Source organism: Falco peregrinus, chromosome Z (genome assembly GCF_023634155.1).
Source record: "Falco peregrinus isolate bFalPer1 chromosome Z, bFalPer1.pri, whole genome shotgun sequence".
In the NCBI taxonomy this organism is placed as follows: Eukaryota; Metazoa; Chordata; class Aves; order Falconiformes; family Falconidae; genus Falco; species Falco peregrinus.
In genome coordinates, this window is record NC_073739.1 from 26,892,000 (window position 1) to 26,917,413 (window position 25,414).

Consider the following 25,414-nt stretch of genomic DNA (forward strand, 5'->3'; position numbering starts at 1 on the left):
ACACAGCAAGTAATCTGTCTCTAATTGAACCATATGATCCTTTAGAAAGGCACAGACACTTGGGTCCCAACTTTTGTAAAAGCTGTGGATGTAATTTTTTCTTCCAGAAATTCCATTCTTGTTTTTCTTGGCCTCAGACACTTTCTGTTCTTGTAAAATGTTGCCCTGAGGAGCTATGAACTTACAAGGACAATAAAATACAGGCTTCATAAGAAAAAAATGTTTTCAGGAGTTTTGCTGCAAGACAAGAGATGGGAAGTTGGGTCTTATATGTTCAGAAAAAAAAATATCAATATTAATAAAATGTATCTTATTTCTCTTTCATGAAAACACAGAATAATTTGAAGTGAATCCTGGTGTCTTGACAGGTTTAGAAGTGTCTTTTTATGTTCTCCTGATCTCAGAGATGTAACATAAAGTTTAGTTTGTTGGTGCAGGTCAGAGAGCTGCCCAGCCATGCAAACATATACATATACATATACACATACATATACACGTAGATGTACATATACATGTACATATACGTATACATATACAAGAACAAAGATTGGAGAATGCAGCTCAGTTGTACAGTGGGATGGCATTGCTGTTCTTCTTACAGCCACACTGAAGCAGGGCTGATGGAGAAGCTAAGCTGCTGGCCGCTCTCCAAACCTGCTTCCAGCAGAGAGCCACATGCTGTAGCTACATCCTGATGCTACCAGGTCATGCACTGCAGCAAATATCTAATTGAATAGACACAGGGAGCCTTAGTGCAGCAGCAGCAGCTAAGTGCCAAGGACTAAGTTCCCTAATATATGTCAACCTACTTCAGTGCACGCACCTGTTTTAAAAATCATCTTTGGATAACTGGGGGGGGATGGGGACGGGGGGGGATGGGGGCAGACAGACAGGGGGGGACACCAAAAAGAAAGAACATAAGAGAAATTTAAAAGGAAACATTCCACCACAGGTCTGGTTTCTATTCCTATCAAAAAGTTGAATCAATACCAAGGATTCAAGTCTACTTCCAATTACCTTGATAAGTGGTCTTTTGTGTTAAGATGGGTGATGGCAAGAATTTTCTGCCTCATAAGGATGTTCTGAGGATGTATGGATTTTAAGAAGTGCTCAGATACTTCAATAATGAGGAATCAAAAGGAAAAAGATAAAGATCAGGCTACTGATGAGAAGAGACTTACTGAAAATGCTCTCCTAGTTTTCACTGGAAGTATAGGTACGGACCTGCTTTTGTTTATTTCTTTGAAGAAACTGTAAACCTAATAGATAATAAAAATAGTAATTGCTTTTTTTGTTGTTTGTTTGATTGTTTCTTGGGCTTTTGTTTGTTTGTTTCTCTGAAGTACTTCATACTTTTCAGGACTTAAATGCAATAGGCCTTGATATGAGTGTTGTCACATTTATTAAGAGTTGATTAAAGGACTGTAGCTCACTTTTATTATTAGTTGTCCACCATTCCACTAGGTCACTTCCCCTCCCTGTTTCCCACAGATTGAAAAAGGACTTGAGAACATACCTATGAGATGAAAATAAATTCTGAATGTTTCAGCTATTAGATTCACTCGCTTAAGGCCAGCATCTGCTTCACGCTTGAGAAGTGTGATTTGCTGGTACCCTTCTCCTATGTGTAGCCTGAAATAATTACAGTTCTTGGCCTCAAAAATTTGGACAGTCTTCCACAGACTTCACAAATACTCTCCATGTCTGTGCATTCATAGCCAAATACAATATGCCATTGCAACTTAGTCCAGAAAATACTCACCCACAGGATTATTTTTTTCTCTAGTAACTTAGCAACCAATAAATTCCTCTAATATCCATGTAAAGGATATTTATTAAATCTTCTCCTGTAGAATTACGTGATTTTTTTTTCCATACAAAAAGAAACAAAACTTAGTTTTTGAACTTTTTTACAAGACTAAACATTAATTGAATTTCCCCCATTTTTGAGTGAATACAATGTGTAATTATTGATTACTATTCATTGCTCTCTTTCAGGAGTGCTTTAATTTAATTCATAATATATAATTATTTTTTGTATTTAGTTTTACTTATTTTTCTCCTTTTGTTTAAATTAAAATCCTTTCATGCAATTCAATTTTACAAAAAGATTTCACAACTATCTTTATTCTTACTACAGCCTTTTTATCAACATTTTTACCTCTTCTTTGAACACATTCAATTACTATATGGGGCTTACTTCATACCAGATCCTTTATGCTGCAACAGACAGACTTTAATATATGAGGTTCTAAAGCTTAGTAATTTCCTTTACACAGTATTTCTTTCATTCCACGTAATGTAAGTTTCATTGATGGCAATAATTTGAAAACTAACTGTTTGTATCCGTTCTTAACATGCACAATTATTTCAGAGTTTTTCAGTGTTACAATATTACATTCCACAATTTGGATTAAATGAAGTAATAATAATTTATCACTCTGCAGTTTATTGGGGAACAATGATACCCACCCTGATAGTCACACTAGCAGTGAGCATCTGAAATAACAAAACACTGCATCTCAATTTATGATTTTTGCTTCTCTTCTTTAGAAACTGTGGAAAACTGTCAATAATATTCACCTATTTTGTGTGCACCATTTTTGTTTTTTTGAAGTAGCCTGTCACTTGTACACAGGTGACTGCAGCTTCCACATTGCAGAAAATATACATCAAGTGATTTGTAAAAGTTGTCTGGTTATAAGTGTTTGACATCATCCTTTTTGACACATTCTGTCTGAGAAAAAATTAAGAATTCTTTATATATACATGCAAATAAAAGTGGTTTGAATTGTGCAGTTTACGAATAGAAGTAAAATAAAGGTCTTACTTTTCAGAGATGAGCTGTAAAGGAGGAGGAGTTGAGAAAACAGGCCTAAGTCATTTGATGAATGGCTGAGATGTATATATTCTCATTGCATTAACTGTTGTGAATCTTTGCTCAGAGCAAAGCTCTACACAGGACATGGTGTGGGCAGGTACCTTGCCAGCATTTTGGGACAGCACACTTATTACCAAGTTGCTGCTACCTGATGAGGTTGCCACACTGCTGCAGCTGCCATCCAAGCTTTGCACATCATTTTCATGTCTCAGCTCCACCGTTCATTTTGGAAGGAAGCAGGACTTCACATCCCACAGAGGTAATTATGCCCCCCAGCCTGTTGTGGCACTGACAGAGGATCCCCATCAGCCACAGAGATGTGTATATTTTTGATCAAATAGTCTCTAAAGAGCATAGAGAAATATGTACTTTTTGAAACACCGACACTATTTCTTTCAGTCTTGTCCCTATATTGCTAGAAAGAAAACTAGGTAAGGCAATGTGAATTAAAATAGTGATATATGTAAATACAGTAAAATGCAAGTACAAGCAGTCTGGTGCTTTATGGTAAAAGGTAACATTTAAGATGGGACAACCGGAGACTTGGTTTTCAACATCTGGCCAAGGCTAAAATGTTTAATGAACTTCTATATTTTGCATATTTTTTCACTTTACTTTCCAACAGACTTAACTTACTTTGAATAGACTGCCAAATTTCACTTCTCATTTATATGCCTCTCTTAACAAGATTCTGTAAGTAACAAATGGAAATCTTGGAATAAATAAAGCTGATTTGAGATACATGCAAATTTCCATTTTATATTTATTTAACAACATAGTTCTTTCTGTATTATTTTTGTGTTAATACTGATGTTGAGTCAGTCATCCCAGAGAGCTCCATCCAGCTTGCATAGGTATCACCCTGTGATGAACTGGATGCTTTTTTTTTTTTAGCTTTAAATGATTTGAAGAAAATATTTTCTGTGTATATTCATTAAGAGAGAAAAATATTCCTTTCTCACCACCTTCTACTAACTGAAATGGGTTAAAGCTTTCAGTCTATTATGCATTTGAGGATATATGAATTTGGTTAGTTGTCACTATCCAGGTATATAAAATTCTTTTAGGTAGAGGCTGACAAATGCTTCTTGAGTTAATATCTGCATTAAATATTACTCTTCATTTAGCTGTTCCCTATCAGTTTGCTCCTTTACTTCATTCATAGTCAGGCTGACTTTTCTGCAACAGCCACAGGATAGAAAGGATTTGTCTTTTTATTTACCATTTCATCATCCCAAGAACAAAATAATAGAAAACAATAAAGCAGATCTGAAGCAGGCAGGTAGTCTTAAACATACCAAATTGGGTAAAAAAGAGGTTTGTGGTTACAGTAGCACTGCAAGGAAGAAGTACTTCAAGGACAAGCTGGGTGTCACAAGTCCAAATGGTGTGTGTCCCTTCATGAACCTCTACAACTGGGACACTACATCCTGCAGGCTGGTTAATATATGGTGAATAATAGAACAGCAAAACCAAAAAAAATGGACAGATCTGCTACCCATGAGCACAACTGAGGGTCTCAGCCAGATTTTAAAATTCTACCTTCACTGAAGAAAAAAGACTATACTTTAGTATGGTTTAAACAAGGTTTCAGGCATCTTGCTGCAGCAATTATAAGCTTTTCAATACTGTTAGTTAATGTTGCAATAGAGGAAAAAAAATTAGTCTGCAGTCTTGCCATCCAAAAAGTGAGGGTTATTCTGACCTTCAGGTTAACAATCTATATGGGAGTGCTATTTTAACTTAACTTGCAAGGGTTTTGCAAAGAACATAATTAAACACACTTTTAAAAATTAAATTATACGCCATTACACAAAAAAACACACCATGAAAAATCAAATCCTTATCAATAGTTAGCTCAGACTGTCACATGAAATGCAGAAATCCTAGCTGTGGGTTAGCTATAGGAACCAGGTGATTTGAGGGCAGGTGGGCATTTTAGAAAGCATTGTGTTAAAAGCCAGTGTTAAAGGTTGACTCCTATCCCTAATCCCAGTGCCAAAACTGTAACTTACTGGTGGAACATAACCATAAACAGTTGATTACCTTAATTTCATCTAAAAAAAAATTAAGATTATGTCATCCATTACCTGGACTAAAACTGAGAGTCCAGGAGGTCCTTAACAACTTACTGATATTTCAATTTACTGGCATCTTTGTTCCTATCTGTGCACCAGAAAAGTTTAGGTAAAATAGAACCTGGTGTGCAGAGAAAATGTAAATGGTTCAGATCAGGGTAAAGATACTAGATAAAGAAATTTAATTGACCATTGTTATGATCAACAAATTTACAAAGATCTGAAGATCTAATTTTTACTTGGCATGCTCACATGTAAACTTAGTGAAATGAGAAATATTTCTAAGTGCCCAATTCTCATCCAAAACAAGGTGTATGGATGGGCAGACACTCAGGCATGCTTGAATGACATCCAAATTAAGCTTCCCAGATCAGAAGGAAGAGAAAACTTTATAGATGTTTTCCGAAACAATGTCTTTAGAAAGAAGGCAAACTTCTACCTTTCCAAATAATTCTGTAATTTTCTATATACTTTGGAAAAAAGAGAAAAAATATACCTACAGGATTAAAGAGCACAGTATTTTGTCATCCTTTGAAAACAGGAGAAAATATAGTTCACTAGCATTCCAGAAAGAGGATACAACTCAATGAGGGTGTTTTGGTGCTTATAGCTGTGAACTGGTTCTTTCTAGATGTGCACCTCCCTCCAGTTCTAATCCATCAGTTAGAAACCTGATTTTTGTCAGTCATTTTGCACGCCTGACATCACTCACCTGTTGAAAGATAAACCTAAGGTTTTGTTCTGTTTCATTTTTTTCTCCAGGAAAAGAGGAACTTTATAAAATCTGTCTGTTTTCCCAGTCCTGAAAGCACCAGAAAACACTAACGTAACAGAAAACACTGCCTGAAACCATCAAGTTGCCTCCCCCAGAAGCTAGCAGCACAGGATTAATGGGACACTTTTTCACCACTGGTATATGCCCTAAAACCAGGAGAAATTAATGAGAGAGAAAGATTACCTTTTTTTTTTCCTTCTGTTTGAGGTAACCCTTAATCCTCTTTGAATCATTTGAAACTGGGAGATTTATAGAGAGTTGAGAATCTGGTTTTCAAAGTCTGCTCACAGGTCCCAGATATCTTGCTATCAGCATGACAGTGTTAAACTACACTAAATAAATAACTTCAACAGACAGTACTACTGTGTTCACTCAGACCCAACACTGAGAACAAAGTGCAATAATTTACAGCCCAGTGCATGAGGCAGTGTAGTACCCCCTACAAGCAGTCTCCCTTCTCAAGCATTAGTTCCTTTCCTAGTGTCAAGGTTAAAAGATGCATGCTCTTCCATAGGTTATGCACTCTGCATCTTCTCAAATAAATCAAGAACAGCAATGGATGTATTCAAAGTAATAAAGTAGGCAGTAGACAGAATCAGTTGGCCAAACTGTAATTTTCAATTTAATACTAACACATATACAGATATAAACAGAAGGATACAAAATTTAATTTATTGCAGGCGTCTCTGTAGGAAACAAATTTATTCATAAAAGCACATTTTAAATAGCTATTTGATGGATAAGATGATCTTTAACTAGCTGAAGCAAATAATAGGATTAGGGTTTTATGCAAACCAAAATTCTGGATATGAATATCTCCAGGCTTTGGGGAAGTTCATACTGAGGTTGAAACTTCACAGCTACCTGTATAACAGGAAAGATGGACCCACAATTTTGGGAAAGACAGTCATGTTTCATGGGGAGATTTGATCTTTGGGGTCCTCTCCCCACTTACCATGGACCTCTCATCAAACCAGACAGCAGATCAGTAACTGCAGGGCAAGCAACTGCTATTTCTGTGTAATAACAGTCTGCTATATATAACCCAACAAGTGCATAGGAATTAACATAAATCTAATTTTTGCAGAACTCTTTATCTCCTTAACCAATTAGAAGGGCTGGAGTTTTTTTCCAATATTAAAAGCTGCAGAAAATGGTGAACTAGGTACCAGCCTATAACTGTGGAATAAAAACCAGCTTGCAGCCTATTGAATCTGTGAGTGTCAGGAGCAGAGAAGGTTTCCACCTCCTCTTCCCTGTGCTGTTACTGTCCTACTCAGGTGGTCTTACCCTTCCCAGACTGTGAAATACACTTTTATCCTCCATTTCTCTTGGTGGGGCTGGGGAGAGCAAGTCACAGCAAATCCTGCTGTTTAAGCAGCTGGGCACACCTCAGTAGTGTATCATGGGTAACATGAACACAGCTTTTCATTCCCTGGTGTGACCAGGGGCCATCAGGAAGCATCTGGCACAGCACAGGGCTTGAGTTGTAAGCCCTGTTGAAAGAAAAGACAGCTAAACTTAGGTTCACCTGTAGGTGCAGTATTCCTAAGTGGGGTCTTTTCCTGGCCTCTTGTCACTGGGACATGGAGAGAACAAGTTTGCACTGGACAGTGAAATACTGCATGGCAGCCCTAATAAAAGGTGGAAGAACAAGTTTGGAAGACTTATTCTTGGGGTTTTTCCCCCTCACAGAACTGGTGTGGACAGGTCAATATGTTTTCCTATCCTAAGAAACAGTTCAGGAAGCACTTGTTTCTTTGGCACTGTAGCACAAAGTATGTCTTCAAAGGAGAAATTTCTCTCATTTCTCTCATGCCTAGCATGACTTTGCCCTGTTACGAAGCTGGACAAAGAACTACGGACGTTGTCTGTACCTGGGAATTACTATAGAACTGGACAAGCGTTTTTGTATTTTTGAAAAAGACTTCCAGACTTACTTCCAAATCAGAAGCATGTGTAACACATGAAAGCAGTCACACTGAGTGGTCCTCCAAACCTTTTCAAAATCAGTTTGTACTGTCCCCTGCCTAATTTGGTAATACTGATAGGGCTTTGACAGGAAATATCAGTTTTGTGGGACTTTGACAATTGCAATAATATATCTTAGAGTTCAAGCCATTTTCAGGCAGCTCAGTTGAAGAGTATGGTCATCACTGTCCTGGATTTCTAGAGGAAATTGTCACATCATTCTTCATATGAGAAGAGGCTGAAAGACCTAATTATTTTCTCAGCCTACAAAATGGAAGACTCAGGGGGATTTTATGAACACTTACAGACACCTGATCAGAGGGAATTTAGAAGATACAGCCAGGCCCTATTCAGTGGTGTCCAGTGACAAGATGAGAGGCAATGGACACAAACTGAAACACGGGAGGTTCTCTTTGAACATCAAGAAATGCGGGTTTTTTTACTGTGAGGGTGGTCAAACACAGGACGAAGTTGTGCAGATATGTTGTGGTGTCCCCATCTATAAAGATACACAAATCATGACTGGACACAGTCCTATGCAACCTGGTCTTGCTGACTGTCCTTGGGCAGGACAGTGGGACCACCTGATCTCAAGACATCCCTGCCAACATGAATGGTTCTGTAATTGAGTAACATACCAATTTCAAGGCTGTGAGACAGGGCGTCTCAAATACATAAAAAATACTGACCTTGGTCTGTGCAACTATTTGCATAAGTTCTGGCTATCTCAGATTTATTCCATTTCTACACATCAATATGTAAGCTGCTTTATACAAGCATTATATAAACTGCATACTGTGCATGTTGTTGGATAATACATACTTGCAATATAAACCTAGGACATTCAGAATTTATTGGGATCCTGGGACTTCCTTTCTTTTGGCAATTGACTTATGCCAAAAACATATTGAGTTTGTCTTCTTTAGGAGAAAAAACTTTCCATATTTTGCTGAAAACTTGGAGACAAATTCTCACTTAGTTGGAACATGAAGTGATCTGGCCAATGAAGATCACGTTAGCATAGAAAAACAAAAAAATTAATTTATTTCATTTGTGCACTTACATTGTTCATCATGTTTCAGCTCCCAATATTTAAAAGTTTTGCTTGTGTAATAGAGCTTTAAGGTTCTCGCTGTACTGAAGTTTTTAAATTAGAGAGGCAGATTCAAGAGGGAAAAAAGGGGAAAAGAACCCCAAAACCCAAAAATCAAGAAAAAAGAAAAGAAGCCATATTTTTCTGTGGAAAAATGTTAATACCATTACACGAAGCATACAAAGAAAACTCATATATGAACCATTATTGAGAAAATTTAATTTCCTTGTGTTTCCAACCACTCCCGTAGCATTTTGGTTATGGAATAGAGTGCAAATGTTAGATACTTGATTACTGTCAGAAGTAAAAAAAAAAAAAGGTATTTGTACACAGTGCCTGGCAATTGCATTGGTAATGGGAGTCTCTGCCTACCATTCCTCTTTTTCTTCCTCCACTACAGAGAGGAGAGTTAATTCTGTATCCTGTAAAAACTTATTTATTCATAAATAAGTCATGAACTGTCTACATTCGAATGAATATTTTACTTTTTAGATGTGACTTACACTGGTTCAGTGCTGGTTGGCTGACAGAAAGGGAAATTCTACAGTTCTTCAAAAGTCAAGAATGGTCTTTTCCCCACTTGTAAGAATATATCAAGGCCAACAGCTTAAAAAGAAATGATAATAAAACATGAGAACAAAGGCAGAAATAGTACTTGTGAATTACTGGTTCCTACAGTATGTTTTGTAAGGACGTGTAAAGCAAAATTATAAACAACATCCCAAATTATACCCATATAATCTATGAAACACATATAACACATTTATACCAACTTGCTTTGCATAGCAACAGGTCCACTGATTTTCCAATTAGATGAAACTTCTAATTCCACGTATCTATATGACATGAAAGGAATCTTGAAGATCCACATCACAAAGAGGCCATTAGAATTAGTTAGTCAAATGTGTATAAAATATGTAGCATTTTATAGGATTTCTTCAGTAGAAAAGCACTCCACAGCAGAAATTTGCCTTGACAGTGCCAAACACTAACTGAAAATAAATAAAGCTGTAATAATCCCTGGTCACTTTCAGATAACTTACCCTTCTGTATCCTTACAACAACATATTTCTGGACTGAGCTTCAGCCATTTTCTTCTCATTCTCCTTCTTGTCCAAATGCTAGGAATGCAGTTTAGTGGAAATGATGGTTCAGCAGCAAATGGAAGCTTGGTGGGACTTACAGCTTTTAGACCTTGGAGGTGAAAAAGCTTCGAGCAAATATTACTGTTTGAGACCCTGTCAAAAGTGACAGCTTCTGAAAAATAAGCCCATGGCTTTGCCCATATACGTACTACTTCATAAAGAGATAAAGCAAGCAGTGTCCAGCTCAGTAAGCTTACATTTAAGATAAGGAAAGACAAGACATATAGAAGGATTTTCACTGGTGTTATTGGACAATGGACTCTGACCTGAGCAAACAAGGAGTAAGAAAGACTAACAGAGTGAACAGTTCATTCAACGAAACATTTTGGGAAAAGCACAGGATTATTTCTGAAAATTCAGATGGAACTGTGAATGCTTATAATCGGGCTTTTCACATTTAAGTAAATCGGAAATAAAAAAGCAAGTCTGAATGGAAAAAAGGATGATTACTAAAACTTCTGTTGTTCTCTTTACATATTACTCCTCTCATTGACATAAGTTAACAAATAAAGTACTATTTATATTATGAGGCATGTAAGTTTGAACAAGAATAGTTAGCTTTCATTTGTGCTACATAATTATACAAGTACTGTGCAGAACACAAATTCCTGGGACTAAAATGATAGGAAAGTTTCTGTGGTTACAGTTTTCAAAGGACAGTATAAAACCAGCAACAAGCAAGAATTCCCAGCAGTAATGGTACATGTTTATAGTTGTAAAAATAAAAGTCTTTCTGGCTCACTTGGACAGATCAATACTCAAGGAACAAGAGAAGATATATTAACAGCTTGGTAAAAGGAGTACACCCTATCAAACACAGTAGGTAGGAGTCAAAAACACAAAGTTATTTTCATTCATGAGACCACACAAAGACAATTACTTTCTAGAAAATCATAGAGGATTATGTGATGGGTGTTTCATCTGGAATATCCATGCAGAAGAGTGTCAGATACTCTAAAAAATCATTAAGTTTATTTTCTGTTTTGGGGTGTGGTTTTTTTTGTCAGTATAGATCACTGGATTTTTGTAAGACATGGGGAGTACTTTCCTCCTAATGTGGCATAATTTAGGATAAAAATATTTCTTTCATGTTGTTTAAATCATGTTTATGGGCTTAAATGGCAGTGTCTGGCAAATGCTGATTTCTTAATAATCACCATTCCATGATCAGAGTACAAGCTAAGTGCCCCCAAGAGGTGTGGACTCTGCAGATTTTTTAAACATAACTCATCATTGCATTCTGTCAGAGCAGCATCTACCAACCTGAATTTGCACAAATGGAGAAAGAACCCAGCACCTTGGGATGGGATCCACCATAAGTAGAGTGCTGCTTTGGAAAATGATGAGAGGGACAGTCAGCAGGAGGGACCATTCAGTCATTAAATCCCCTAGAGATAATCATGACAGTTAAGGTAAAATCTGGACACATCACATCTGCAAGCACACCCTAAACTACTGAAGAATTTAGAAACAGAAACTGATGTTGTCTAGAACCTCCCAGTACCTCCAGGTTGCAGCAATGGAGGGCTGAGGGGAGGTTTGTGGGTCAGAACTTTTGACTGACAAGCGTAATGTGAGAGTTAAGGAGGAGTTTAGTACCTGAAAAGCCTTTTGTGACTGAAGCCCCATACATGTGAAGGATGAGAGGTGTTAAAAGTTTCTATGTAATCTGGAAGAAAAGCCTCAAAGCCAAAAATACCAGCTTAAATATGTGGTCAATATATTTGTTCAATATAAATAATGAGGTTTTAGAGTTAAGCACATTATACTCAAGTACATTACATTTTAATGACATAAGTTACATAACTTGTCTCCAACCATGAGCTGGAATTTTGACCTCAAGGTCTGAGTGTAACAAACTATATGCACTTTTTTTTGGTTCCCTGTAGTGATATAGGTATAAATCTCAAGCTTTTTGAGGGGACTTTTGAAGTGGTTAGTGATTTACATATGGTATCTCCACACAACCATAGAATTACATTTTTTGTTTTTATGGCAAGAATGGATTACTTTTGTACAATGTTCCAGTCTTTGTCTTGAAGGCCAGTTAATCTTGCATCCTTTTCTACCCTGGCACAATTTTAAGATTGTCACAAGAAGGATAAATTTCATGCCGTTTTCTGTTCTTATTACAATCTTCACATTGTTATGAGAATGGATTAATTTTCTTCAATTTTCTGTCCTCATTACAGTCCGTTATGAGAATGGATTAATTTTATGACATTTTCTTCTCTCATTATAATCTTTGTTATGGGAATGAGAATATGTATTGAGAATGAGAACATATCAAGCATTAAAGGTCTGCGAGAACTCATGACAAAGGCTGTAACAAGGAGAGAAAACAACACCCAATCTATTCTTGCGACAATCCTAAGACTGTAAAGAGAACTCAGGGTGAAATTATATCATCCATTCATAAGACAAAGATTGTTGAGAAAATGAGAATTGGAATAAAATTAATCAGTTTTTGTCACAATCTGGGCATTGTATGTAACCTCATGGTATGCTTTTGAAATTATAGTACATTAATGGAAAGAGACACAGTAAGACTGTCCAAATGGCCCTATGCAGGAACATACTGCTTTCAAGTTTTTAGTAGATATGGCCAGTGTACTCAAAGCTTCAGTGGAAATCCTCCCATAGACTTCAACAGAGCCAGGAATTAATCTCAAATACTGTTTTTCATATTCATCTAAAAAATAAGAGCCTTCCCTGTATGAATACTGCAGCAGTTCTTCCTCAGGATTGAAAACATTACAATAAATATAATAAAAATCTGTTCTCAAAACACCTAAAGTGTTATATTTCCAAGAGCCAAAATTAGCTCTACTTACCATATTGGTACTTTTACATGCAACACCTTATCCAGAAATGAAAACAGCAGAATTTTAGGTCAAGATGTGTTCTATGCTCCCTGCCCCACCCCCCAATAATTTAAACTACATACTGAAAAAGATAAGCTGCATAAATCAAATGAAGACTTTTAGAATCACTGAAGATGTACAAATTGAAAAATTAAATGTTATTGTAATGACTGTCTAAATAGCTAGTACTAAATGGAAAGCAAGTAATGGTTATGAAATTTGGCATTTTTATAAAAGCTGCTAAAAGGCTGTTTTCCTAAGGTGTTTGGTGTCAGACATAGAATAGGCTGAGAGCTTTGAAACCAGATGGAAGAGAAAGAGTAATAAAAAACAAGGAAAAGAGAAAAAAGTTTATTTTCAGTTAAAAATACCAGCGTTGCATGCAAATATAGATATGGCTGCAAAAGGAGGGTTAATACTAAAACTCAAATATCACGCCAATAATGGCACTCCAATACTGCTGTCAGCTGAGATTTCAACTCTGATCAGTAACATTGGTTGGTGATATTACTCCAAATTCAACATAGATTCCTGTCTTAGATTTGATCACACCTTCTGTCCTGGTATGTCCTGGGGAAAATTGATTCCTTCATTCCCTACATCTTCTCTTAAAGAACAGAAACCTGCTGCAACAGAAAACCTACCAGAAGGGTTATCAGCAAAGGTGTGTAAGTTTGAAGACCAACACACTTGACAGTTGCTTCACAGCCTTAACAGTTTGGAGGTTGTGTTTTACTGAAACAGTAATCAATGATGATTTCAAATACAACTAACAGCGACAGAAATAGTAGACAATCAGCTTACCATAAAACCAGTTGTGAGCAAACCAGTAGACAACTAGGAAAAATCAGTAGAAAGTGGAGGAAGAAATTACATAAGGAAGAATAAATATCTTATTTAAAGACAGATATTCAATAACACTGCAAAAGCCATGCAGGGAAAAACACCATCCCCTCAGCTGAACAGCAATGAAGCTTCACATTTTTGCTACACAACTTGTAGAAGTTGAAACTACTTTCTGTTTTTGTACAATAATTTGAGATCTGTTCACCTTTCCCATCCTGCAGGATTCATTACAAAATGACCATAGGGTACAGAACCACCCTGAACTTAAATTATGATGGTGATAGTTCACAGCACATGCATCAATAGATATGAAAGTTAGTGTGGAGAATGACACCTCTAATTACTATTTGTAGAGGAATGAAGCTGGGTTAATTAGCACTGAAAATATACAGCTGTGGGTTGGCTTCAGGGGTGGTTTGTTGGCCGATGTAGATAAGGTGCAGCTGTGGCTGGTTCTGTTAAGTGGTTGAGAGCCAATGAAAAGAGGGCAGCTGAGGAAGAAGCAGAGAGAACCAGTGCCCTGGATGAGGAGAGACTAGGAGAAGACAGCAGGGGGACTGGTATGAAGAGTCTGTTGGTATGAGATGGTAAAAGACCTTGTTGTAGCTTGATGGTTTGGAGAATGCTGTGATAACTATTTATCCTGCTTTCTGAGTTAGCAGGGAATTTTGTAGGGCCTTGTTATATAATAAAGTCACAGGCTGAGTTATATATAACTGGTATAGGTTAGTATCTTTTATTATGAGGAAGTTTTAACTGGGCATGTTTACTCTGATTATGTCGTACTAGAGAAAGAAAATCAACAATTTGTTACCTTTTGTCCATAAGATATGTAAATCAAATTATTTTGGAAGTTTTGTGCTTTGAATTAATGTAAGAATTTCAGTCCAGATCCTCAAAGATGTTTAAACATCCAGGTCCCCCTGATCTCAGTGTGAATTAGGTGCCCAAATGTCTGTGACTTTCAATACTCTTGGATATGCCTCATATAAAGCATGAATTCTAATCCTTTAGTATTACAAAAAATGTTGTAGCACCACATACAGATGTTCTTAGGAAACTCCTAATTTTCTGCCTCAAAGATAATATCAACTTCTAATTAACAAAAACATAATACAAATGCCTAAACACTTTCAAAAAGTTACACTCAGCCTTGCGGTCTTCTATGGTATATCGTTATCACTGTTGTGCGTTTGATTTCACCTCTGTCTTTTTGGTGAGTTATCTCTGGGCAAAAAATGTCCCACTATCCCTTCTTCCTCCATTTCTGAGTGCATAAAGGTCCTTTATTCCACCATAGCTTTCACGTAACTTCATGTAAATCCCTGCTATGAGCTGTGCTATCCTCAATGGAGCTATCTGGAAGAAGTGGAGTCTTACTTACGTATCTAATATTCATGTTTCAAAAAAATCATTTAAAGATACCCTATTACCTCAGTATTTAGAATCAGTAACTCCTAGTCTTTAATATGTAATGTGCATGTCACAGTAGCATATTGTGGTAGATTGGGATAATTTTTTTCATAACTTTTACCTTGCCAAGTAATGTTCATGTCTGCATTTGTTCCAAGGCTAAATTGATGATCTCAGCCCTGTTTAATCGTAAAGCACACCTTACTATATTATTATCAAAGATAAATATTATTTCTGTGTAGAATATATAATCACTTGCTTAGCTTTGCTACAGGAATGTATCTCTAGGCTTCTCTGAATCTTCTGTTGTTTCACCTAAATTCATACTCTCATACACAAACACCTTAATTTTCTAGACAATGAAAAATATGTTCTTGTTTTCTTCCCGTGAAACATCTAAAGAGCTTAAAACAACACAAACAGCTGCACAGAGATATTAAGTCTCTCAACGAGATATGGAATGTATACACTGTTTTGTAATGACACTATTCAGAACCCTGCTGATAGACAACAGAGCAAAAAGAAATAGCTGGCAGCTGCCATTTCACCAATAATTTCCCCATTACAGTTAACAGTAAATATTTCAGCTTTATAAATGTATGTAATATGTAATGTTTAGAGTTAAATAATTTTTTTCATGCATTTCGTCAATAGTGATGAGCAACTGTATTGGTACTCAGTACTTCCATTCATCCACTGATTTCCAAAGGAAAAAAAAAAAAAACCACAGGAAAACACCTTATCTTCCTTTAGCAACTATCTGCTTTGAAGGCATTAGAATTCTAAATGTCAGTGCGCAATCAACATACATGCTCATTTAATCATGTTTATATTCAACTGAAAGCTTTCTTAATTTTCTCAAGCTTTTTTCCCATTCAGTCACTCCCTTTTCCTTTCTACAAATTTATCAGACCAAAGATTTGACATATCAAGTCCAAAGATTGGTGGTGAATAGAGTTAAATCCAGTTGGCAGCTGGTGACAAGTGGTGTTCTCCAGGGCTCAGCACTGGGGCCAGTTCTGTTCAACATCTTTATCAACAATCAGGATGAGGGGAGCAAATGGACCCAGTAGATTTGCAGACCACACCATGTTGGGTGGGAGGGCAGAAAGGCTCTGTAAAGGGATCTGGACAGGCTGGACTGATGGGCCCAGACAAACTGTATGAGGTTCTATAAGGGGAAGTGCTGGGTCCTGCACTTGGGTCACACCAACCCCACATAGTATTACAGGCTTGGGGAAGAGTGGCTGGAAAGCTGCCTGGTGGGAAAGGGCGTGGGGGTGGTGGTGGATGGATGGCTGAACATAAGCCAGCAGTGTGCCCAGATGGCCAAGAAGGCAAATAGCATCCTGGCCTGTATCAGAAACAGTGTGGCCAACAGGACTAGGGACATGGTCATCCCCCTCTACTCAGCACTGGTGAGGCTGCACCTCAAATCCTGTGTTTAGTTTTGGGTTCCCCGCTTCAGGAGAGATATAGAGGTGCTGGAAATCTCCAGAGAAGGACAATGGAGCTGACAAAGTGTCTAGAGAACATATAAAGAGCAGCTGAGGCAACTGGGGTTGTTTAGTCTGAAGAGAGGGATGCTCGGGGGACCTTACTGCTTTCTACAACTACCTGACAGAAGTCTGTAGGCAGGTGGGGGTTGGTCTCTTCTCCCAGGTAACAAGTGACAAAACAAAAGGAAACGGCCTCAGGGTGTGCTAGTGGAGGTTTAGATTGGCTGTTAGGAAAAATTGGAACACCCAGGGAGGTGGTGGAATAATCACCATACCTGGGGATGTTTAAAAAATGCATACCTGCAGTGCTTAGGGACATGGTTTAGTAGAAGACTTGGTAGTCCTGAGTTAACAGTTGAACTTGGTGATCTCAATGGTCTTTTCTATCCTAAATGATTCTATGATTCCATATATATATAAAACTCAACATTTGATATTTTTCTCTTAATAATACCATAACTACATAACTCGAGTATGTAATTTTTTCACATTTTTTTATTCACCGTTCTTTACAATTTATGAGTTCAACACTGTCAGCCTAAATTTTGTTTAGTTTTCATTCTACTTTTGGACAGAATGGACACCTTTCGTTTGTAATTCCAGTTACTCCAACATCACGTTTTCTTCATGTACCTACATTAAATTTAATTTTTTAAAAAATCCTTCATCTTTCTTGGTATTTCTGGGCTGGATTCACACTTTACCACACTGTTAGCATATGAATAAACCTTCTGACCACTGTGTAAAGTCAGCTTAATGTCACATGGAAGCTCAGGCAAAGTGATGCTATTGGCTGCTCTTCCCCTCCCCTCCTCCCACTCCACCCCCCTTAAAAAAAATATCAGGTGTTATACTGTTTGCAAGAGTATTTGCAGTTTGGTGTTTTTCTGTTTCATTGACTCTCATTTCGATTATCACACCTTTGTGTCTCAAATCTTTTTTTCAGTGTTTTTTATTCTTTCTAATGTTCAGAGGCTTGTCAAAACCCAGTAGGCTTCCATGGGGAGTGAGAGTCTCCTTTGCTTGTCAAGTTTCCACTACACCAGTAATGCTTTTTTTCTCCCTGCACCTCCTTCACTCTCTGAATCTCTTTCTCTAAACTTCTTAACAAGGATTAAAAAACTGTAAAATCATCTTTTGGGACTCAGATAATTAAAAACTCTTGTACATTTCCCCCCTTCCTCTATATACAAATCTATTTGTCATATAATCCCTTCTTTGATATAAGACAGTACTGCTTACAGAAATGTAAGATGGATTCATAGTTATCTTCCTCTGCTCCAATTTACTTTAAATTATTAAAAACATTGGTACCTTCAGTATTAGTTGTAGTAAAATGTAAGTCTATGGATATGACATTTTTACTCATGCCCATTGCTTTCGGAAACAGAATAAACCAGCATTTTTATTGTTATTTATCTACCACATCTTTGAAGCTATTCAGCTTTGGAAGGCTTTAATTGACATCTTTCATCTAAGGTATTCTCTGAACAGTGCTCCTAGAGCACACAGTTCAGAAGATGCTCAAAGCAGAAAAGAGGGTTTGATGCCTAAGTTCCTGCTTGTATAAACTCTCTGTAATGTCACAGCCTGTCTCAGGTAGTTTCTGTCATTTCAGAGTTAATGATACAGGACCCTTTATATCTTTGAGATTATTGACTTTTGTTCCTACAAAACCAGATCCTTTAACCCTCCCTGTTTGTGAGGGTTTTCTCACTCATCAGCTGGCCAGTGGTGCCAGCACATTTCTTAACAAAATCACACAGGTTGCTGCAAATCTAAGAAGCACTAACTCAGCTATAATACATACATATAACAAACTATGGGCCCTCCTGCTGAGACAGGAGGGAAGGAAAAGACAGCCGTACCACTACTTGTGGAACAAAAGAATGGCCACATGTTTTCTAGATCTTGTTAAATAAACCAGCATGAGTAGGTTTATGATTTTAAACCAAGTAGGAAATAAATATTTTCTCATTTAATCTTCTCTTTCTGTAAAACTCATAAAAGGAGGAGCTAGTTTCGCAATACACGTAGCCATGCATACATTTGTTGTGATCAGTGAGAATTTAGGTCTTTACAATTTGCGACTCATGGATGTGTCTGTGCTGTCTTGGGAAAAGGTCACTAGCAAAAGTATGCAAAAACTAATGAGGAACGCCGGCATTATTCCCATATCATGAAACATTCTTTTGCTCAAATCAATACTTCAGTGTTATCTTTGAAGCATGCCTACCACCCATTGAAATCAGACACATACGAGCAATCTTAAACTCTAAATGACTTAACACCATTTACAAATATTAAAAATATTCTTTTTATTTTTATATGTGCTTTTACTGTGGCAAAGTGTTATTAATAAAATCAATTGAAATTACATTTCTATTCTTGGTACTTGTACTATGAATAGGAGAACACATTGATCCATGCTTATATTGTCTTTTGGGGGGAGTGCTTGTGGGTTTTTTTTAAGGTTGCTATAAGCACTTCATGTTGACAATGTAATTCTAGTTGAAATATTATTTTCAATATGAAAAAGTAAAAGAGGTCATTTTAAATAAGAATTGCATTAAGCCTCCACCAAAAATAAATTTCAGTTGAACCTGAACATTTGTGAGTTTTTTAATGTTTTGGTTTAACTTATTTTAACCACTTCTACCTATCAGTTTTGCTTCACTACCAAATGCCAATCCTAGCTAATAAAAGGCAAATTGTCATTTTGATATTTTTTCTTACAGTCATGGTTTCTGGCTTCTCCCTCCTGTTTGACAAATGTCCCTCTAAATATTTGTAAAACCGCTCTATCTTCTTTGCTGTGTTACATCTTTTAAGCACAGACTAGGAGAACGTTGAAATTTACAGTTCACAGAATTGTGGCATTTTTAAAATGAAATGTGTAGACAGAGGGTAAACCTTCTGAATTTCATCTTAGGCATCCAAAGAATATGAAAACCATTGTAACTCTTTCATGGCAGTGTTGCTACATTACACTTAAAACTTGATCATCTTCACCGCTTGTGTGCGTTAAGATAATTTGTTCAGTCAGCTGTTTCTGGGTCTACTGTGTCTCAGCCAAGTGTAGTCACTGTTACTGGTGCTCTGGAAGCACTTTTTTCTGAAACCTTTCACTCAATGAAATATTTGCTCCTTGGACCCTGGAAAATTGTGTATCAACATCCTTAAGTGCCTCCCTACGCCTTAACTTCTTACAAATATATTTGCAGACTTCAGTTGATTCTTGGCTTCTCGTTACCCACCTCAGATCAGATTTATCTCTTTGAGTGCCGTAAAGGCCTGCTGGTATTTCCATCTAAGACAGATTTCCTCTTATTAAGGGTTGAACTCCGCCTGACAGCATGAATCCAGCTGAATTAGCCAGTTACATGGCTATCAAACTCAAGAAGAACACATGGATATATTTCATTCCCTGTCAATCTATAACTTTGATATTTATTAGTTTTTATGTTGTTATACTATATGCCCACCTTACTTATAACATCTTCCTAAAAGGCCTTTCATTAATCATCATATGACAAAGTTAGTTTCCACTTCCTCTGCCTCCGTTCCAGTTTTCTTGCATGTGAGATAGCTAGATTGCCACAGAAGAAGGGCAGACATTCCTAAATAGTGTGCTTTGCTTCTACCGTGTCCTTCATGCGGTACTCAGAGACCAGTCACCTCTGTGAAGAGACCACTGATCTGTGAAATAAGGCTAGCCACTGAGATGTAACCTCACAACTTTCTTGCTGGCTTCTCCAAGGTTATTCATGAGATACTTCAGCAAACAGGATTTCCCAGCTGAAAGCTGAGCAGGAAAAGAAGAGAAGAAGAGATGAAGGTTGTCTGGCAAGCTAAGCAAAAGTGGTATCCTGCCAGGGGTTGGGCCAGCAGTAAGGAATTGACCTTATTTTAAGAGACAGCACAAGAATGAACTGATTTAGAAGCTGGGATCTACAATTCTGGACTGAACTCCTGACATGGACTTACTAATAAATTTAACTCCAGCAATGATGTAAGTAACAGTACAGAATGGAAGTTACAATGTGATTCTTGGATCTTCCACTATGTTCTGAAACCTGAGAACACCATGTGTCTACTATTCTCCATTTCAAAAATGTCCCGAATTTTATGGCATACTACAGAAAAAAGACAGAAGGAAAAGTAACCAGTATTTGCTCAGGCTTTGTTACTTTTCTAAATTACAACTTTGTTTTTCTTATTATTGTGCTCAGTTTCCCACTCCAGTATTATATGATGCACTCTGAAGTATGTTTCACACAAGTAATAACTTCATTTGTGTTAAGGAGGCAGCACTTCTATAAATCACATCTATAGCTCCTTTATTATTTTGTGTTCCTTTTATTCAAAGTTTTATAGCAATTTAAAGGGAGTTAGTGAAGATTTTCTAAAAATGGTTTATCTAGTAATGGAAAAGGTTATTTTAAAATGACAAAAAGAAAAATATGTGAACTTATTTGTGATTTAGTTATAATAACCTTTAATAAAGTTGTATTCCAGCTTTTTCTTCAGTAAAAAAAGACAAAGTTAAACAGCTGAGAATTTTAAATCATAGTAGTTTTGAAGATGAAAACTATGCCCTCTCAGGAGGGAATAATTTAAGACTACAAAACTTGGCTGTGGAAAGGTTTAACAGAGGTGAAAAGCCAAGTTCTAGATCCACCAACTCATCCTGTGTTTTACAACATGCGATGTTGTTGGACCAATGGAAAGCTGTAGGAATTACTGTGTATCCTTTACACAGCAAAACTTCTAAGACCACCTTTAATGTAGGAGTGCCTAGATGGATCTGGTTTTTTTCACCTCATTTGTTATGTACTGTATAATGTTCAAAAATTGCAGGGGAGGGTGGAATCACACACACACTGGCTTTAAGGGGTTGGGAGTGATGCAGAAAGATATCACGCCTCAACTGCGTTCCCCACAGACAATGACAAAAAAATAATTCTACATTTTCCCACCAGACCTTGTCACTAGTACACAGAAGGCTGTTTTCACAGTGCTGAGCAGCTCTGTTTTACACCTTCTTTGTTCCAGAATCAGCATTCTCACAGCTACAGATTTCTCAGAATAAGTTCTTCAATCTAAATAGTCAATTATCTTGCTTACAGAATAGGCATTCAAATCCGTACATTTTCACTACTTTCAAAGGAGTTTAAGAAAATTTCCATATGATATTTTGACTGCCTACAGCAGTTTAAAAGATTTAACATGGATTTTTTTTTTCTCTTCCCTGCCTTTCTGAAGGAGATAGCAATCATTTATCTCAGCAAGACATTTTTCTTGAAGAACAGTAAGCAGATAGAGATGACACAAGTGGTCGTTTAAGCTGATCCAACCTATTTGTCAATAGCGAGACAGGGCAGGAGGTGATACAGATTCCATTTTATTTTATTACAGCCCAGGAATTTTTACGCTTCTAATATATCGATGGCATATTTCCACATTTGTATCATAGAAATCCCTTGTCAATTTACTTGCTTTGGGACAGCTAAGATACTGTGTCTTTCCCCCTCAACCAAAGGTAGAGATAAATTTGTGTGAGAGTATAGGTGGCAAGCAAGGAAAGTCTGAGCTATTATTTACTCACCTCTTGACAAAGACAGAAACTGCAACATTCTTTAACATTTTTTTAATCATGGAAGGTCACACATGCTCAATCACACTGAGCAGACCTATTTACAGAAAAAAACCTTAGGTCTCAGAACTCATCCAGCAGAGATCCTCCAGTACCTCCAAAGAAGAGGCACAGATATCTATTAGGGCACGCTTCTTTCCATTTGAGGGAAGAGTGCTTATACCTCTCCAAATCTGTATTAATGTCTCTACTGCAGGACTAGGTAGGGGATAAATAATGAGAGCTCATTTTGCATCTTTGTTTTCCTACAGTGCCTGGATCTGTGTCATGCAAGCAATTTTCTATCATCTGAAGCTGACATCGGTGTTCAGTGCAGGTGTTGTGTGCCACTCCATTAAAATCTAAAGGCAGTTCAGTTATGTTAGAATGTTAGAAGAGACAGTAGAGGTGGTATTTGTTCTCCACATCTATAATAATAGGTAAAAATAATTACAGCACCTATTGAAGACAAAGACGTTCAGACACTACAAACAGCAAAGTACAGCATAAATACGTGGTTTGTGTCTATCAAAACACTGAGTCATGGTTTAACTCCAGCCAGCAACCAAGTACCACGCAGCTGTTGGCTCACTTCCTCTACCACCAAGAAGGATGGGGAGGAGATTCAGGAAAAAGTAAAACTTGTGGGTTGAGGTAATTAAAATAAAATAACAATAAAAATAATAAATAATAATAGTGATAACAATTTTAATGAGGAGAGAGGAGTAGAAAAGAATACAATCCAAAATAATAATAATTACAAAATAAATTAAAAAAAAAAACAAAACAAAATCACAAAAGAAAACAAGTGATGCATAGTACAGTTATTTACCACCCACTGCCTGATGCCAAGCCAGTCCCTGAGCAGTGATTGGCAGGCCCTGGCCAGCTTTTTCCAGTTTATATACTCAGCATGACGTCCCATGGTATGGAATATCCCTTTGGTTAGTTCGGGTCAGCTGTCCCAGCTGTGTCCCCTCCTGATTTCTTGTGCCCCTCCAGCCTTCTCATTGGCAGGGCTGCGAAACTGAAAAGCCCTTGAGTTAGTATAGATATTCATTACTTGGCTTAGTATAAACATTATTTAGCAACAACTAAAAGTATCAGGGTGTTATCAAGATTATTCTCATACTAAATAAAAATGACAGCATTGTACCAGATACTGAGAAGAAAATTAACTATATTCCAGCCAAAACCGGGACAGTTTGTCAAAAGAGAAAAGAATAAATAAAGTTTCTAAGTAGAACTAGCAAAGAAATGGGAATTGTACATGTCTGGCAAGTCCCCAGCTCATAAAAGCAGACTACCTTGGAAAAGCAGACCACACCAGTCTCACCCAAGTGGCAGAGGAGTGTGAGTAAGAGCTGCTGTGAATTTGATCTGTGTTCTTGTGGACATCTGCAAATTGAGACTAATTCATGCCCCCTGTCTTCTCACATCCAAATATCCTCTGATATACCATACTTGTACCCATCCAATGATACCTTCTGGCAGATGCAGTGATACCCTCTCCTGTAGATCACAAGGAATCAGAGAATATGGTAGTAGCTCCAGAACACGTGTGCACCCCTTTCATCCTGGAACTGTGCTCAGGGCTGTCTAAGTGACATCCAGCTGCCCTCAAAGAGTCATACTGACTTTGAACTCACTCATGTTTTTTTTTTTTCTCCTTGTCCTGTATCACAGTTTCTTCAGGAGTTACCAGAGAAATCTGATTTTCAGCTGACTGGAGTTTATAGCTTGTCCTAAGCAGAACAACTTATCTCATTCCCTAGGAAGACATACCAATATGCTGTCTTTAGGCCAGCATCTGCAAATCCGTGGTGAGCTTTTTGCTTTGTACCACAAGTGATACAAAGCCTATTACTCCACATACCTATACTCAGATCTAATACAAAGAACTGGATTTGCCTTTCAGGAAAAAACAAAAAAATCAATATATGGAAGGAAGCCTGAACTAAGTAGCAAATCACAGATAAACCAGCTATGCCCTGTATTCATTTTCTTCCCCTCATTTTTCTGTCTTCCATATAATTATTTGTTTTAAAACTGAATAAAAAAAACAACTCAGAAAAATGCTTGTTCATTGAAGACAGATGAATTGTCCCTTAAATGCATGTTCAAACTACTGAAATAAACCCTATATTCTGACATCCAATTTGAAGAGGCATTTCTGTACTGTAGAGATAGCATTTGCATCATGTAATGAAAGGAATGGGATAACAATTACTTTCCCTTATTGAATAGGTAAGTAAATTGAGCTTCAAAATCCCCATAAATAGTAAGTGTGGAAGTAAAATCTTCCCACAGGAGGCTTAACTGAAAGATCAGTCCTTTTCTTTGAAAAAAAATTCAATCATTTTTAGTTTAATAAGTATGGATTGTGCATTTTAGTTGGAACTAAGGACTTTCTCCCTCCAGACTACCACCTTTCTTTGACTTACTGGCCTCAGAAATAAATTCTGAAACTATGAAGCCTCCATTTGTATATATGAAAGATGAAAGATGAAGAGTAAATGCATGAGCCTAACATATTTTCTTCAGTTTTGACCTGTTCTGCAAAATAAAAATAGTACAAATGGGACATAAATAGTGGCTATATTCAAATATCTTATCTTCTTCAAAAATCCAGTGAAAAACGCTTATCAGAAAGTGATATGAATAAATGTCATATGTGAGTGCCAAGGGGCACCAAGGGGCAGGATATAGTCCTACCCTGAATAATCTCTTTTTAAAAACAATTTATAAAGTTTGTATAATACAATAACTTTACCAATTTTAGTAGTTGCCTTACATTTGAAAAAGAGAACAATCTGTTGCTCTGTGTTCATATAGCTTATCTAAATCGCTCTTTCACAAGTTTTCTGCTTCTGGGGAAAAAAAAAAAGTGTCAGGCACCATATTTGCTTTAAAAATATATCCCAAATCCCAAAATTATTTGAAAACCCATTCTGTAGAAATGCCAGCTGGTTAATGTGTGTCATTTAGTTAAGCCTTGATAGTTTGTTTCTGGAACAATATTGCTGAAATTTCCAGATAGCCAATGAGTTTTTGCCTAAGACACCAGACTCCAAAACCAGAATCTTTTGTTTCTCTATGCCACAAATTCTAGTGACTTCACCATGAATATATAATTTTGCAATGCCTTGGTTTCAAACTGTAAAAACGTGGATTAAGTATAAGGCAAAGAAACTTTGCCACAGAAACTAGTGGA